The sequence below is a fragment of the Polyodon spathula genome, chromosome 12 (assembly GCF_017654505.1).
Source record: "Polyodon spathula isolate WHYD16114869_AA chromosome 12, ASM1765450v1, whole genome shotgun sequence".
Taxonomy (NCBI): Eukaryota; Metazoa; Chordata; class Actinopteri; order Acipenseriformes; family Polyodontidae; genus Polyodon; species Polyodon spathula.
In genome coordinates, this window is record NC_054545.1 from 9,047,927 (window position 1) to 9,065,895 (window position 17,969).

At 33.7% G+C, this 17,969-nt stretch overlaps 1 pseudogene; it reads left to right on the top strand.

Moving 5' to 3' along the window:
• The first annotated feature begins 12,765 nt into the window (after positions 1-12,765).
• LOC121324320 lies at positions 12,766-17,668 on the top strand (annotated as a pseudogene).
• The last annotated feature ends 301 nt before the right edge of the window (positions 17,669-17,969 follow it).

Genomic DNA, 17,969 nt, shown 5'->3' on the forward strand with positions numbered 1-17,969 from the left:
TTAAAGTGTTAATAAGTGAATGTCATCTTAAATATCTGTTATATTCTGTGTTCCTTTCTCTGACACACATTTTAATAAAGCGTTTTATCTTTTTAAATTGCTGTGTTGCACGGGCTGTAAGGAAACATTTTATTATACATCCCAGACAAAGGTTATAAATACAGAGCCATTACTAGCCAGGCCATTTTACAAGGACTTTGAGGTCTCTTTACTAGTCCTTTCATGCAGAATCGATTAATTCTAGGAAACAAAGTAGCGAGATCCGGCAGGATTAACATTTTTGCTGTCAGTTAAAAAACGTCTGAGCTAATCACTTAGAAAAAATAAAACAATAATTTGCAGCCTGGTATAACATTTCAATATACATTCTAATAGTTTGTTCACACATAATGTTGAAAAATACAGTTGTCAATCTTGGAAACCAGGACTATGTTCTCCAGAGCACGAGGCATTAGTATCTTTACTGGAGATAAATACACATTTGATATCAAAAAACTCACTAGCCATGGTATAATATAGGCTAAACATGTCCTGTTCTGAACTTTGCCACAAAATCAAGTATCTCAAATGCCATTTACAAGCCCATCGTTTCCAGTTCACATTGAGGACTTTACCAATAAATGTTGTTATTACAACAATTTAAATCAACACACAATTAACATTATTATTATTTATTGTCGCTGACAGTAATGTTCAGATGATTTTATAGGTCTCCCAAGTCACACGTAGCCTGCTGAAGGTAGCCTGTGTCGCAAAAGACAATATGACCAACAATCCACGTCGCCATTCATTGCTTCTTTCAGTTCCTGTCCACGTGTTTCCACATTGGTTTGATTCGTTGCTAGGAGACAAGTTGAAGTCTCTGTTTACTGCGTACAAATACCAGGCCCTCAGAAGGCCAATATCTCCAGAGATTTTAATTTACAAAAAAAAAAAAAAAAAAAAACACATAAAAAACTTAATTTTGTGACAGAAAACGTGAAAAAAAGATGTCGGATTTATATGCGTGACTATAGGTAGGGTTACATTTTATAAATGTGAAAAAACACTATGAATGTGAATCGTAACTCTGAAGAAACCACACAATAAGCAGAACAAAACAAAACAAAAATAAATAAGCAGTTTATTTAAACTTGTTCTCCGGTCATGTTGCAGCCAAAGTTCGTGTTTAACATTAATAGAACTATAAATTATAAAATAAGCTGCCACTATATTATGTAAACATTGTAAGTTCTAATGTTATCCTCAGTATACTCTTGTCAGCAGTCAAATAGTACCAATTGTGCTACAGTGTGTTTTATTTTTTGCAACTAACCTAATTGCCTGAGAACGTTAACATTGTCTTTTTTTATGCACAGTATCTGATCTGTATGTGTCATTGTTTTATTAATTTAATTAACGGTTACAGCAAACTGGTTGAACCTACCTCTCACTCTTAGAGTAGTGAGTAGATAGATTTCTTGGTGGGACACCTTAAGAGTCTATTTACCAATCTGTATTACTATTAATTACAGTAATTTCAAGGCCACTTTTGGGCAACAAACAATACACATAGAAATGATAATCTGGAGATAGGGAGCAGAAACGTCAAGACAGCAATAGGCGAGTACAAGAGTTTTGAATTGGATGTGAGCAGCGATAGGGAGCCAGTGGAGGGAGCAGAGCAGTGGTGTAGCATGGCAGAAACATAGAAGGGAAAATACAAGGCGAGCAGCATAGTTTTGGATGAGCTGAAGCAGACAGATAGCAGAGGCAGGAAGGCCAGCCAGAGGGAGTTGCAGTAGTCAGGGCGGACAGGAGCAAGGAGTAGTTGGTGAGGAAGCTACAAATTGCTAAGATGTGCTGAGAGTAGGAGAGGGAGAGATTGAGGGTCAGCGGTGGGTGAGGAAGAGGGGGAAGAAAAGTAGGTTTGATTAGGAGAGTTTGAGATGATGTAAGTGCATCCAGGAGGAGTCACCATTGTTTAATATTTAAAAATGAATTGTTATTGTTGTTATTCAAGTTGACAGGTGTCCACATCAATTAACCACCTTAACTATTCAATGGATGTAAAAACTGAACTACCTATTCACAACTTGGGTGATCCATCTAAGTCAGCATTTGAACCACATTTTTACTCTACAGCATCCTGCGTTATTTCCAGTCCGACAGATAGAGAGATGGCAAGCCTTTGTATGAGCACTGAATTAATGATTTTTTTTTTTTTTCTCTATGATTAAAGATTTTTGATGGTAAGTGTATTATTTGCAGTAGATGTTATATTTTGTCAGTGTATCTTCATATTGTTCAATTAGTTTTGCCGAATCCCAAATCTTTATTACTGTGCCTCATCCAGTTTTAGTTGCTGACTCTCTTTGCTGCCACACGGTGGTAGCTGTCATTGCAGATTTACTAAAACCTGAGGATCTAATTATTATTATTCCCCACCATAGAGAATAGCTGTACAGGATTGTATTCTTTTAATACTGTACTCAGTGGAGCCACATATTTAAAAATACATTGTTAACAATCATTTGTCAAAAAAGCTAATCAATACCTATTTTCATGTAGCAAACTTTTTTTTTTATTTTGTCTTGAAGAACTTCAAATTAAAGAATAATTAAGGATGGATAGAAATCTTAAGTTACTAAGTCAACATGAAGAATTGCAGCTAAAAAAGGAGGTTGAGCCCTTACGCAAGCAGTCTCAGAAGGATTTTCTTCATTGCACGCAGCAGATCAGCAGTTCTTCCGGAAAAAGGATTTCTCCAACAATGATGGCAGAATCTGTTCCAGTTCAATCACTTCAGACAGACTCTCTCAAGAGAACCCGTAACCACTCCAATGCCAGTAAAAATAAGAACACATTTGCTTCTAAAAACTTTGTTGGCTTTACTGAAGTGCAAAAAGATATTTTAAATTCATCACCCACAAAGCCAGAAAGATCCAAAGCCAGAAAGATTTCCAAACCAAGTTAAGGACCTTAATGGGATTAAAGGGGTAACTGCATGTTTTCAAGAAGATAATAAGGGTCATGAAAACTATAAAAAACAAAAGAAACTTTGTGAAGACGAGGGCTTGTTAAATAGCGAAATATCAGAACATGCAGGTAAAGCAGTCTGTAAACCTGTAATAGCACTAATAGATGGAACCACTAAAGCATTTACAATTTCCAAACGGCCTCAACCACCTCAGAAACCAAAATATAATCCTGTCATTCGAACCAGAGCACATATATTGAAATCCCCTTTCATAGAGGAAGTGGAGAAACCCATATCAATAAACAAACCGAAAACCAATAAAGCTAGAATACAGTCCAAAAATAGCTAGAAATCACTGGAGACAGAGAGAAGCAGCAATGACAGTGAACATAGTGATGATTCTCTTTCGGGAGACTCAGGCTAGTGCCAGTGCAGATGACTCTGGGAAAGAGGAAAACAAAAGGAGGAAAAAGCAAAAAAAGTTAAAGACTGAAAGGTCGATTTCTGTAGTGCCTGATGAAGCAACAGTTGTGGAACCTGAAATTCCTTGAAGCAGAAAAAGCAGCGTGGGTTCCAGTCACAGTCAAAGTGTGAAGTGCACTTCACAACTGCTGGAAAAGGCTACGGACATAGCGAGAACAGGAGCATCAATAATATACTAGCACAGAAAGCCAAAAGAAGACACTGCAAAGTTACCAGTTAGGGAGAGTGGAAGGACGACTGATGAAGTTATTGCATCTCTGCAGTCTGGGAGCCACACAGACTCACTGTCGGCTTCAGACCTGATGGTCAGAGCTCACAGAGAGAGAGTGCTTGGTCACAGTACTAAATGTGAGGTTAGTGAATTGGATCAAAAGAGATATTTTCTATTAGGTCAATGTCAGCTTCTTTTGCAGCTTGTATTTTCCATGTTTGAGCATAATTATTACAGGAAAGTTAGACAAAACAAATGGACAAGAAGTCTAATGCATCATGTGGTTTTTATTACATCAGTGTGTGTGTGTGTGTGTGTGTGTGTGTGTGTGTGTGTGTGTGTGTGTGTGTGTGTGTGTGTGTGTGTGTATATATATATATATATATATATATATATATATATATATATATAAAAATATAAAAGAAATATAAATGTGCTAGTTACAAAAGTTGTGGTGTTTTCTTATCTGCATAACCTTAACAGAATATGAATTTAGGGTGAAATACAAACACACTCAAATACCAATCACCAGTTTGAAAATACCAAGCTAAAACATTTTGTGGTGTTTGAAATATATTTCAGTAGACATGTATATCTTGAGGGCAGTGAGAAACAGCAGTAACAAAAAAATAAATAAATCGAACCTTTGACCTTTGTCATATCGGGTGCCATTGTTGCTTAACAATGTTAAAAAAAAAAAAAAAAAAAAAAGTCAGCCTTATTTATTTTTTAATTAATTTACAAATCTTACAATTGGCAACATCCATTGGTACAAAGAAATTAACTAGAGGCCAATTAAGTCAGCTGATTGGTTGGGGTTTCTTGACAACCTCCTTTCTCTGGAACTTCCTTCTTTCCTGGGGCTCGTACAAGAGTTTTCACTATGTTGCATGTCCATGGGGCAGGTTTGCTGAAAAAAACAGTTGGTTAAATAATGTTATTGGACAGTGTGGAACTATTGAAACCTTTAGTACACATTGCTGTCTTTGTGGTTTTGCCCTACAACCACTACAAAAAGTAATAAGTGCTCTACTGTAAACTCTATCAATTTAAATGTGTGGTCTGTTTTTAGATTCAGTTACAGCTTCACATTCCTAGCACGATTCTTGGTTTATTTAATAACTGTCTAATTTAAAAAAAAAACAACTCACACATTTATATTTGTTAAAATGTGTCTAGCCTTTGCTATTTATAAAGGGGGTAGAAGTGAAGCATGGGCATTGGAAGCTCAGGGAACCCTACACATTCCCACAGAGGGATCAGCATTATCAGCTGAACCCCAACCTTTGTCTCCAGATCAAGTAGACTCCTCTCTGAATTACAATTAGTAACAGATGACCTGTAGTTTATTCCGACATGCCTTTTTTTAATTAAATTGTGCTGATCAGTATATGCTGAAAGTTATCAAAAGGCAGAAAGGAAACATTTGGTATGCATAATGATCATTTTTGATATTCTGTAGTATGAACTGCAATTAAAAACTTGCTTGTTGATAACTGTATTATAATTATAATGTTATATCCTTTCTGTCAGGCTTCCAGGATGCTTACAGAAACACAGTCTGAACAGCAAGTCCCTGTAAAAGATGTTGATGAAACAGAATGGTTCAGCTGACGTTGCATCAATGATCAGGAGCAAAGATACACCATTTAACAGACCTGGCTGTCTAAGAGTTGGGGAATGTCCTGGAAGAAAACTTGCTTCCTTCTGCTCTGACAATGTTCCCCAACTCTGAGGATTGGTTTTTCCAGCAGGACAATGCTCCATGCCACACAGCCAGGTCAATCAAGGTGTGGATGGAGGACCACCAGATCAAGACCCTGTCATGGCCAGCCCAATCTTCAAACCTGAACCCCATTGAAAACCTGTGGAATGTGATCAAGAGGAAGATGGATGGTCACAAGTCATCAAACAAAGCCGAGCTGCTTGAATTTTTGCGCCAGCAGTGGCATAAAGTAACCCAACATCAATGTGAAAGACTGGTGGAGAGCATGCTAAGACGCATGAAAGTTGTGCTTGAAAATCAGGGTTATTCCACCAAATATTGATTTCTGAACTCTTCCTAAGTTAAAACATTAGTATTGTGTTGTTTAAAAATGAATATGAACTTATTTTCTTTGCATTTTGACCAGTTGTCATTTTTTGCAAATAAATGCTCTAAATGACAATATTTTTATTTGGAATTTGGGAGAAATGTTGTCAGTAGTTTATAGAATAAAACAAAAATGTTCATTTTACCCAAACACATACCTATAAATAGTAAAACCAGAGAAACTGATAATTTTGCAGTGGTTAATTTTTTCCAGAGCTGTGTGTGTGTGTGTGTGTGTGTGTATGTATATATATATATATATATATATATATATATATATATATATATATATATATATATATATATATATATATATATATATATATGGCATCAAAGTATATGGAACACAGCTGTACTCAATGAAACATAACATAGGGTATAAAAACTTTAATGCCCATCACAGATTAAGCCATATCTTTGTCTTGCAAATTCCGAGCACCTGCTTTATTTATGGTTGTGATACACAGGTGACATATTCTGATATAATTCAAGTGAAAGGAGTCCCAATCACATTGAGAAAAAAGCAAATTCTATCAGAGAGAAAGAAACCAGAACAGCAAGTTTCTTTCCTGGCAACATGGACCCCAACAAACAAGTAATTATCTTTTTTTAAAATGTTTTTTGTTTTTTTTTATTAACGAAATGTGCAAATTACAAATATCAGTAACATATTATTTGTTATTATTAAACTTCATATGATTAATTTCATGTAACCAATAATTTCAACACATTGGGCCTACAGTCTTAATATTGACTAAGAACACTCACTACATGTGTGATTTTTACCATTTAAATACTGTGCCAAACTGAAATAATTGATTTAACTTGATATGCTTAGTTGTTACTATCTGAAATCTGGGACAGAATGAAATGAACTGAAAAGTTATCAACATAGAATCTGTTTTGTTTACTCTGTACTCCCCCCATTGTCTGGCAGTCAAGAGTCTCCAAAGCTTTTAGCCCAGGGAACTTTGTGTAGAGATCTACAAAGTTTCAATATTACTGCTAATGACTGTGCTGTCATTATAACTTCCAACCCCTTTACTAGAATTCCATGGCTACATATGCTTCGCAACAGGTAATTACTGAGATGAACAAACTTTAGGCTCCAATTGGTCTGTCTGGTGCCAGAGATTTACCTGTTTTGACTCTTTCTCATGAATGGCTCTTTTACAGCCTGAACTGAGTTGCTTTGACACACCTCACTATTCTCTCCCCACTTTATTGAGGTTAAAAAAAGCTTTTAATTATTAGCTTTTGTAGTTTTGAGGTCAGTGAAAGGTTTGCAGGATACGGAAGAGAGCCTTTATAAGGGATAGCTCACAGATTGTAAATGGATAGCACTCTCAACTGAATAGCGGAGTACAGGCTCATGGTAAAGGAATGCTGCAGTTTATGAAACAAGCAAACTGGCATTTAAGTGACCCTGTGCATGCAGTTACTTATCTGCCAGAGCACTTGGTTCATTTGTGAGTTACATTCTAATAAATCATTGAGTGACACCAGAAAGTGAACATGTTAACCTCAATAAATTGTTACTGTCAGTTTATCAATAGAGCAAAAACAAATACCTCATTTTTGTTATTGTAGTCTGTGCACAAGTGAATAGGCCACACACATAGTATTGCCTTTTTTTGTCTTTATTCATTGAGTGATGAAATGTTAGAGCAAGAAAAACAAGTGTAAATGAACCATTTTCCTTTACCTGTAACATGCCATTTTTTGGGCACACATTTACAATAGAACACTACATGTTACATTTAAATGTTTGACAAGAGTAATTAACAGATGCTTAAGAGCTGTGAATTAACACTGTTACATTTTAATTTAATTGACAAGGTATTAGGAGAAGTAGTCACGTAAAAAAATGGTATGCATATTCCTCAAATTTGTCCCAGTGCTAGTTAAAGCGTTCCTACTTACTTATATGTCTATCTATCTTAGAAGCATGTAATATGTATAAACTTATTAATGTAGTAGATGTTATATTTCTCATTATAAATCATATATTTTTACCTTCTCACACTATCAAAAGTATCCAATTTCTTCAAAGCTTATTTTACAAAAGTATTTTTTTTATTTTTGGTTGTTAGAAAATAATAATTATGAAAAGTACAGCTGCATTTAGATGCAATGAGTATTTGAAGCTGTGGTCCTACACTATTGCATGCTGGAGTCTCTCCCCTATATTCATATTTTTTGCTTGCACTTCACAGGGTCTTTCCCACCCATAGAAAACTGTTATAGCAAAAGGGTTAATTGCAAATATTACTTTATAATTTGGTCTGTAGTTTATTTTCTGGTCAGCAGAATCTAGGGATATTACTGTTGTTTGAGGACCAAAGTTTGTCAGATTGGCCCTATTTATTAACACCTTTTTTCTCAAAAAATTCTATTATCAAAATTTGAAGAAAAAAAAAGTTGCACTCTTTCTGGTAGTAAGTCTATCTTACATTAACAGACTCCTATTAAAAAAGCTGTCTTAAAGAAATTGTTTCTTAATACACTTTTGAGAATCTTCTTTTAAATGATTAATTTCGTGAAACTAGAGCCATAGCACTAAATTGTTTCTGTGTTTTCTTTAGTAAATCTTAGAATTATAAAACAGTCCATCACCTGTGTACTATTTCATCTACTGATATCCTGACCCAGGATTTACAGCGAGCATCACACTTTTATCTCATGCCCAACATAATACCTGCTGCAGATCAGGTGATCCACCAAGTGGCAGCATTGAGTCACTATGAGACTACAGAAAAAAAACAGTTAATGCAAAGTTCTGATATTTCCACGTGTCAGATATCAAAGTTTTGATATAATAATCTATTGCTCAGAAGAGCCAGCTGCCCAGTCTTTAGGTGTGATATTCCATGCAATGGAAAAATTCTCAGTCATAAATTAATTAATAAATTAATTAATTAATTAATTAATAATAATAATAATAATAATAATAATAATAATAATAATAATAATAATAATAATAATAATAATAATAATAATAATATATACTGAGCGTCTAAAGGAACATATCACTTATATTTGAGCATTCAATGAAACATATCACTTATATTTGAACATCAACAGAAACTTGTCACTTATATTTGGATAAAATTCACTAAAATGACAAACTCTGTTTTAGAGCAGGTCAGTGACTTTTGATTGTGCCGATTAACAATTGACATCACGAAGATGCTGCAAAATGATCTGTTGGTCTTGGGCAGGTGTTGTGACTCTTGGTCTCCCAGTTTTTGGCCTGTCATTGACAGAGTGTGCCTGGTTATATTGTCTCGCCAGGTTTGAAATTGCTGGCTGTGAGCACCCAAGATGGCAAGCCAGAGTACGCTGCCCTAGTCCAGCCTCCAACATGTCGATTGCACAAAGGTGCTGCTGTCTTGACAGACGTGGCATATTGTTTTTTTTTCTGTGATTTTCTTTATTGCTTTTATTCAAGCTTACAATTTAACACCTGAAATCACTGCATAGCCAGTGTCCAATCAACTGTCTCATTAATTATGCAATGAAGTGCATGTGCTTCAGTCATAGTCACTCAAGCGTGTCATGGTCAAGGATGAATCATTGAGTGATTAAAAAGAAACCAAAAACATTTTGTCAATGTCCATCATTTATATACCTTATTTTTCTAAAATAAATGTCTTATAATAGTGATAACTTTCTTTTGATGCTCTGTATATAGTGTAATGTGTAAAACGATATCAGCGCTATGCTTCAGTGCAAACTACACAACTTATGTTGTGTAGTTTGTTATTCAAAACTGCTAGTGTTAACATATCTATTTTGTCTTCATAGTCATTGAAATTCAGATAATTAAAAGCCTAGATTTTAAAGCAATGCATTTGATTAAATTGAACTGTTGTTGTCCCTTGGCTACAGGCAATATATGTATTTTATAGTATTTAGGAATACTTTTATATATTTTGACCTCAAAAATTATTTTACAAACAGTTTTATGAAGGACACAGCTGTCTCTGCTATCTATTGGTAGTGGTGGTGGTGGTGGTGGTGGTGGTGGTGGGAGGGGGGACGACAGACATTCCTCAAACGTACAGTACCAAAATATTTTAATGAGTTTAAGTATAATGGTACCGCTGAATGTTCTTCTTTTTCTAAGAAAGCCATATGAGATATTTTCTCTGCATTTACCAACATAAACATCCATGCTAAAGTAAACATGACTTCATGTACAATTGTTAGCCAAACTCATCTTACATTGTTCTTAAAACAAGCTCCTGCCTTCCCATGGTGTTGATTAGAAGCCAGTGTTACAGAGAGCTGTATAGTTGTTGATGGCTCCCCAGCATTCTGGTATTTGGCCAACAAAGGTCACTAGATTTCTATTTAATGTTAGAGCAGGGTTTTGTAACAATAATAGAGAGTTTATACTTGTTTGTAATGGTTTTGTTTATATATCTATTTTATAAGAAGTTGCTTCTATATTACAAACTAGGTTATATATATATTTTCATGTGTTGCTTTTTAATGTAATTTGTTGTCTATGTTTATTTCATATTATCGCGCATCATAGGCATAACAAGTAAAGACAAACTCGCATTTCAAGTAAATGTTTTCCTTTTTTTATATAACATTCAAATCATACTTACACAAGTAATTTTGTTATAATAATGTAATTATTGTATTCTTGATTGCAGAGGAGAGTACTTTTGTAAGATGAAGACATTTGCAAGCTTCTGTATCCATTATGCAGCTGAAATGAATAAAGGTAAAATGTTACAGACAAAGCCATCTTTTTTTCACTGTCAGCCATGTCTATGCTAGAATCTAAATAGGAATACTGAATTTCCAAAATTAAGTCTTTACGGAAATGTAAATATACTTATATACTCCTGACGTGAAAATGTTTGCAATCATTTGTGATCCCAACAGCTCTAGGTTCTTCTCTGATCCAGCAAGCCTTTTCTAGGGAACAACACAAAAGCCAAGTCCCATACCACCTGTAATCATTCTTCTAGGAAAAACACAGATGAAAGCCAAGAAATACAAGGCATGAATCCTCAGTTCTTGCTTCTGTAGATTTACAGTGAAAGCTTCTCTGGCTTAGAGATACAAGTATGTTCTAGTACTGTTATCCAAAAATGTTAAGTTTACTGATTTTTCATTTATAAGTACATTTTCAGTCATTACATGGCTAGTAAAGTATTATATTGAGAAATCCAGCAGAGGGCGCTCTTACCTGTAACCAGCAATGTGTTTTTTTTATTATTGCCTTTGAATAAAACATTTGTAACAGGTACAGCATAGGTATCCATTACTGCATAATCAAATAAAAAATTATAATAAACATGTTTGTTTAACATATATGAAATTATAGTCAGTAATACAATGATTTAGTAGTTAATTGATTTGCTTATCTTATATCAAGAGCAATAATAAAATTATGGTATATTTCATTTGCTTCATCATTTAGGAAAAACAACAACGAATTACATTTGTTTAGAATTTTTAACAAGTACATTTTTATTTTCAATAATACAGAACAAAAAAAGTAGCTTATTGTTTAATTTGCAATACATTTTCAATACTGTATTATTATAGTATATTATATAGTTATACATGAAGATAAGTCCCCATGGAAAGCAAATAAGTCTGTTTACAAAAAATACATGTTGGTCACCTGTATAAATACCTGCAGCTCACTGCATTCCGGGTGGGTGTACGGAGGAGAGTACACGAACGAGGTGCGAGAAAGGAATTTAAAAGTTACAGGATCAGTGACAGCAGTCTGCCCAGCCTGACCCGTGTGTGGTTTATTTTGGGCTCGAGATTTGTTTTTGTTTATCTCTTTTATTTGTGCTCTGTGAGCAGTGTTTTTTTGTTCAACCTTTTATTTTATTTTTGTAATCAAATAAATGGTGCCCAGCGTGTCTTTTTGAACTGCAGTACTACCTTACCTCTGTGTTTTTGTTCCTCCTTCTGGCCTGATGTCACCACTAAGCCATTTCCTGCCACAGTCACAAATAGTCATGCCATCAGGTTTAACCACACACAATCATTTTAATTCCTACAATTTATTTTTATATAATGATATTAGTTGAGTAGCTCTATAGAATATATATAAGACACTCTAGGGTGTGAATTGTTTTTCTATTGGGTTAGAATTTAAAGTTTGGTGTATATCTTAACTAAAATAATTATATAGTTAATTTTATTTATTTATTTGTAACAGCAATTGTCTTTTTGTAATGATTGAAATATGCAGCTATGGCTAAAAGTTTTGCATCACCAAAAACCAAATATTATATATCTATATCTATATATATATATATTAATGAGGTTCTCTTCTAAAGACATAAGCAGTATGGTTGTATCATTACTTAGCAGCTTGGCTCTCACTCCGACTGGCAGATCTGTTTGCAGTTTCAAGCAGGGAGACCACTTTCACAGAGAAACTGTTGTTGTGAAACATAATTCTGTAGCTTTTTTCTAGGTATTTTGTAGACATAAGTCAACAAATAAGTATTCAGCTGGTGTCTAAAATAATGTATTGGGATTAACTGATATTAAAAAAAGAAATAGTTCATATGTGTCCACTGCTTATTTGAGAATTACATTTTACATTAGAACTCTAGCTACACAAGAACTGTAAAGAGGAAGTTTTACTAGATCACACACTGACATTTTTAAATAGTTTTCCAGACAAATTCATACCTGGTACATATACTGTTGAACTGGTAATGCAATATGTTTTCAGTGTATTAAATAGCAGTCTTTTGGATTTATTCGTTTCTGCATATGACTCTTTATACACCTCTATGACCACGGCTCATTCAAATTATTAAAAGGAATCCTTGTAAAAAAAACAAAACAATCTATGTTCATATTATAGAATAATAAAAAAAAAGTACCTTTCTTTGCTTTGTTTGTCTTTTTGCACTGTTGGTATTCAGACTCGGACAACTTGCAGTAGCAATTGATGCCTTTAACCAAGCAATTAAACTAAAGCCATTTTTCCTGGATGCATATGTGGGATGTGGAAATGTAGACATGGATTACGACCATGAAGCAGCAACCAAACAAGCACAGAGAGATTTCCTTACAGCACTGCACTTAAACCCTGTATGTTCAAAAGCCAGAATCAACCTTGGTTACAACTTCCAGGTAACAGTGCGATTTTTAATTGCTTGAACAGCTTCCACTCATGGTGCTGCCACCATTAAACTTCTAATACTGGTTGTTTGCAGTCTTTCCACTGTGTTTTGTGTGTGTGTGGATAGTCACAGTGCCAACAGTTTGATTTTTGGTAGAACAAAAAGGATTTCATTTTACTTTTTAAATCAGTCCAGATGGGAGTTGAAAATGCAGTGTGTCATTTCTGTAGGACTAGCCTTCATCACATGTTGCTGCCATCTCTCAACTTAATGAGCTGTGCAATTCAGGACCGTGACATTCTGCTGTGTCTGACCTTGCCGAGTAGTAATGCAAAGCAAACTAAATATAGCAGTTTAAAAATGAATCCAATTTATTGGTTGATCACTGTGGTGCATTCGCTCGGTAGCTCTGTACTAAAATTTGGCTTTATGGTTTGGAGGTGACATTTAAAAAATAAATAAATAAATTGTAAAATTGCCTTTTAATAGTTATTGCACTGTGTTATAGCCACTAAAAAAGTTTTGAAAAGATGTCTGCAGTATATGGACATATGAATGGCATGCTGTCACAAAAATGTTATTCTTTCAAGGTTTTTGAAAACTTCAAGAAAGCCTGGAATCAGTTTACAGTCGTAGCTGATACAGATCTGACATGCAGTACTGCTTATGAGGGATGATCTGTTGTAAACCTGCAAATGGGCAACACATTTACTGCATTCTAAGATGTAAATACAGCTTTGAAGTTATGTATTTAAAAATTGGACTAACATAAAATAAGAATCATGACTGACACTCTGAATTATTTTCTTGCGTGTGTAACTTGTGTATTTGCTCCCATAGACAGGCAACTGTATGAGTGATTAATAATTAAGACTTGCCTACACAATCTTACAGTCATCCACACTACAGGTTAGGGTTTGCAGTGTAGGATATTACAATTGCAGATCTCACATACAGTGCCCATTCAAATGTAACTTTAACAAGCATGTATTTAACAACTTATCTCAACCATAAATGTAAAATGAGATCTATCAGTAACATGAAAAGTATTAATGTAGTTAGTGATTGCAAGAGAATATTTTGTTGTGCTTAAACTTCTAATTCTTTGCGTTTATATATAAAGCTTATCAAAGCTGATTACAAACCGTTGTGTCATAAATCAGTTCATGGGAGACCATTGCAGTGCAATGAAGGACTACCAGAGAGCAATTACAATTAACCCTCATTATGCATTGGGTTACTTCAATGCTGCCAACATCTACTTCTCCAATAGGCAGTTTGAACAGGTAAGAAATTGAATTCTCTTTTTGCACTGAATTAGCTCCCAAGTGGCAGCATTCTTCTTCATGAATGTTGTTTTTTGAGTAAATCAATCCAATACAAAACTTTCATCCACTATCTGCTCACATAAAAACTATGCAAATCCAAAATTTATTGTTTTTAAATAACAAATGCTATATTTAAAATCTTTTCCCTCTGTTGTATTAAGTGGTGCTTCTTTGAAAATGAAGTGACTTTAAGCCAGTGCTTATTTGTTTTTGTTTTTTTGTTTTTTTTCCTTACAAACTGAAAACAACAGTATTTTTAGGTCAATGAAAGATGTGAAAATATTAAATTAAAATGATCATTTTAATTCTTATTGCAGGCCACTAAGTACTATACTAAGGCATATGACCTTGATCCAAGTAACGAATCATCTGTTCTGAATCGAGCAATTACCCTGACTTTGCTTCAATATGTGTAAGGAGCTCTGGAACATTTAAAAAAAAACCTTGAATCTCAGCCCATTCTCTGCTCAAATATATTTTAACAGGGCAAACCTTTACATATCTCTAAAGCAGTACCAACTGGCTGAGAATGACCTCCCTCAAGGTAGGGATTTATTTATTTATTTATTTATTTATTGCTATATTGATAATTAAATGAAAAAATGTCATTTAAGTAGTTCACCTGATAGCCCATTTTCACAGCAAATATGTGTGGTGGTATTTCATTTTATAACCAAGAAAATTACCATTGCTCAGAAAATGTTAATATCTCAACAACATGGCAATGTCCATCCATTTGTACCTTACATTTGTGGTTTAAATTTGTATGTACATATAAAAAAAATTTTGATCCCTCAATCAAAACTTGCATGAAAGCTTGAAATATATAATTATTCTTCATAGTTGTATTGGGTTATTATAAAATGCCTTCAACAACCCACATCCTTTAAAAAAATCCCAACATGATTGTACTGGTTAGATCTCATGATCTCACATCTTTTTTGACCTTGACATTGTGATTTTATAAGACAGAGCCATTATATAATTACATAATGACCATACTTCCTGTTGAGTTACTCCAGGGTTTTATTTGGTCCTATTTTTTTTAAAAGAGAAGATGTGTTGTTAATGTTACTAAATTGGAAACTTTGAAATATGTTGTTGGTTCTTGTCAACTCACGAAAACGGGAGACATCGGTTTTACACTAAGATGATGATCACCAGTTATTTTGTGTGGGATGAAAACAATGATCAGTAAAACAATACAGTATCAGACCTACAAATCTGCATCACAAAGAGCTTGGAAATTCCTGTACAGGTGTTCAACATGTGAAATGATTCCCCATTACATATGAACCACCTGGAATGACATTGTTATTTTTAAATGAATCACTACAACCCCACACTTACAAACAAATTAATAAGGCAGAACTCAATTATGGTAAATTTACAAATATTGTTTTATATCATTTAGGAAACAACTGAGTTTGCAAATTGGATTTTAATCATAGTGATCCGAATTAACATATTGGAAAACAATACATATGTATATGCATTTCATAAATACTATTACTAACATTCCTACAAATATACAAACATAGTTAATTAAAAATAGTTGTTTTATTTAGTGTAGTGTAGGGTACAGTTTGTTTTAACTAGATTGTTATCATCTGTCCATACTATGATGCAAGCCCTTTGTAAAAGTGATTATAGCAACCATATACTATTTTATAACATGCATAGATTCATCTATATAAACCAGGCCAATGCATTGTGTAAGTATAAGATACAGTAAAGCAGTATACTTTGTTAAATTATATAATATATATATATATCTTATATATTATATATTAGATTCTAGAATAATTATATATATATATATATATATTGCTGGTTACCAGGGTTACCATGATTACACTTCTAAGAATCCTGTGAATTGGATTTCTGCAGCTCTTCGTAATTATATTGTTGATCAAAGTGAAGTGCACTTTGAATTTTTTTCAGCCATCAGAAGATGACACAGTCCAGATATTGATTGAAACTTGTTTTAACAGACAATATGTCATGATTTAAATGTATCATGTCTTTTGTCTCATGCACTTTGGATATGTCTATCCAGAATCCTAGATAACTTCATCTAATCATTCTTTGGTACTTTGCTGAAACAGTTTCACGTTTATGCTTCCAGTTACAATCTGTAAGGGTTGTGTGGGTTGCTCTTGTTGTCTTGTTTGGTTTAATATGCACAAAAGCTGTATGAGTAGGTTGAACTCAAAGTTAGTTTTAAATATAACTATAGAAATATACATTAAAATAGAAGCAAATCATTAAAGAGGCAGTAAGCATTTTATTATTACAAATTAAGCTGCATTCTCTTTGACATTTATATTGGCATTTTCACAGCAATTAATTATAAAGTCCTTCAATACATAACCGGGATAATATATTGTCAGATCACCTTTCCATTTAATTTGCACAGAAATGAAATGCATTTTTCCAAGGCATCCTACTCTATTTGATGTCATACATCTAGAAAAGTTCATACTTTCATTTTAATTACTCTCAGTGATGAGAGCATTCACGAGACCCATTGCTATACATGCTTTACTTTCACCTTTCACCTTTTTTTTTTTTTTTTTTTTTACTGTTTAACAGTATAATTCATAATGGTGAGGTTATTTTACAATTTTGGTCTGATTTAAGTATGCTCTGACTTAATTTCTGGTAACATGTATTGTTATTTAGTGTTTGTGATATATTAGGATTGGAATAATGAGTGGACTTTATTTAAATATATTGCGGTTTATAAAGAAAATATATTGCCAGAAAAATCTCAACCTACCTATATTCTTATACACACAAAACACCCTATAGTTAACACCTAAATAACGCATTACATAGCCTTTCTGTGAAGAACAAAAGTTCATTCTGTAGTTTTCTAGGCACCTATTAACTCAAGGAAGCATAGCTTTAGACAAGTTAATGCATTTCAGCTAGAGGAGAGACGATAATTAAATCTAGTGGATGAACCATAAACTGTATATACTGTATGTACAGTTTATAGGGCACAAAATCAATACAACTTTTTGTTCATCACAAATAGGTTTTTTATTTCTTAATCATTGTGTCTGACAGCATCTCCACGAACAAAGGTAACTTTAATAAAATACGTTTTGCTTAAAAGGCAATACAGACCCAGGAAAAGTATGAATAAATGCTTTTGAAGTGGGATCTTGTTTTAATCACCTGAACATTGTCCTGTAAAATTTTAATGTTTGCAATGCAGTGTCATTGGCCTTTAGAAAATAGCTTTTAAAATGTAGAAATGATTTGTTGTCAATGGCAATTTAATGTGTAATTGACAAGTGTAATGACACTTCTCTCTTCTGCTCAGCACTCCTGCTTCAGCCCCATGATGCACTGGTGTATAAACTCAGAGCTGATGTATGAGGTCAGCTTGGTTTAACAGAACAAACTATTATGGATTACAAGCAAGCAGTAGAACTTCAGGAATCTGCCCAACCTCTATAAAGCATCCCCACTGATACACCTGTTTTCACTATGTAGTGTAAGGATACTTAAAATATTATCACTACAAGTTCTGATGTTTAATAATTCAAGAATAAAACAGATTTGTAAATAAAATGAAATTTCTCAATGTTTTACTGAATAACATTAAATAACAAAAAAAAAATAATAATAATAAAAATGACATTTTAAGGATAGCAGTATGTTTATAAACTCATATTCTTGTCTGCTGTTAACAGTGCTGTTAATAACCGAACCTTTATCTTACTGTTTTATAATTTGTTTTTTTTGGAAATTCTTTAGG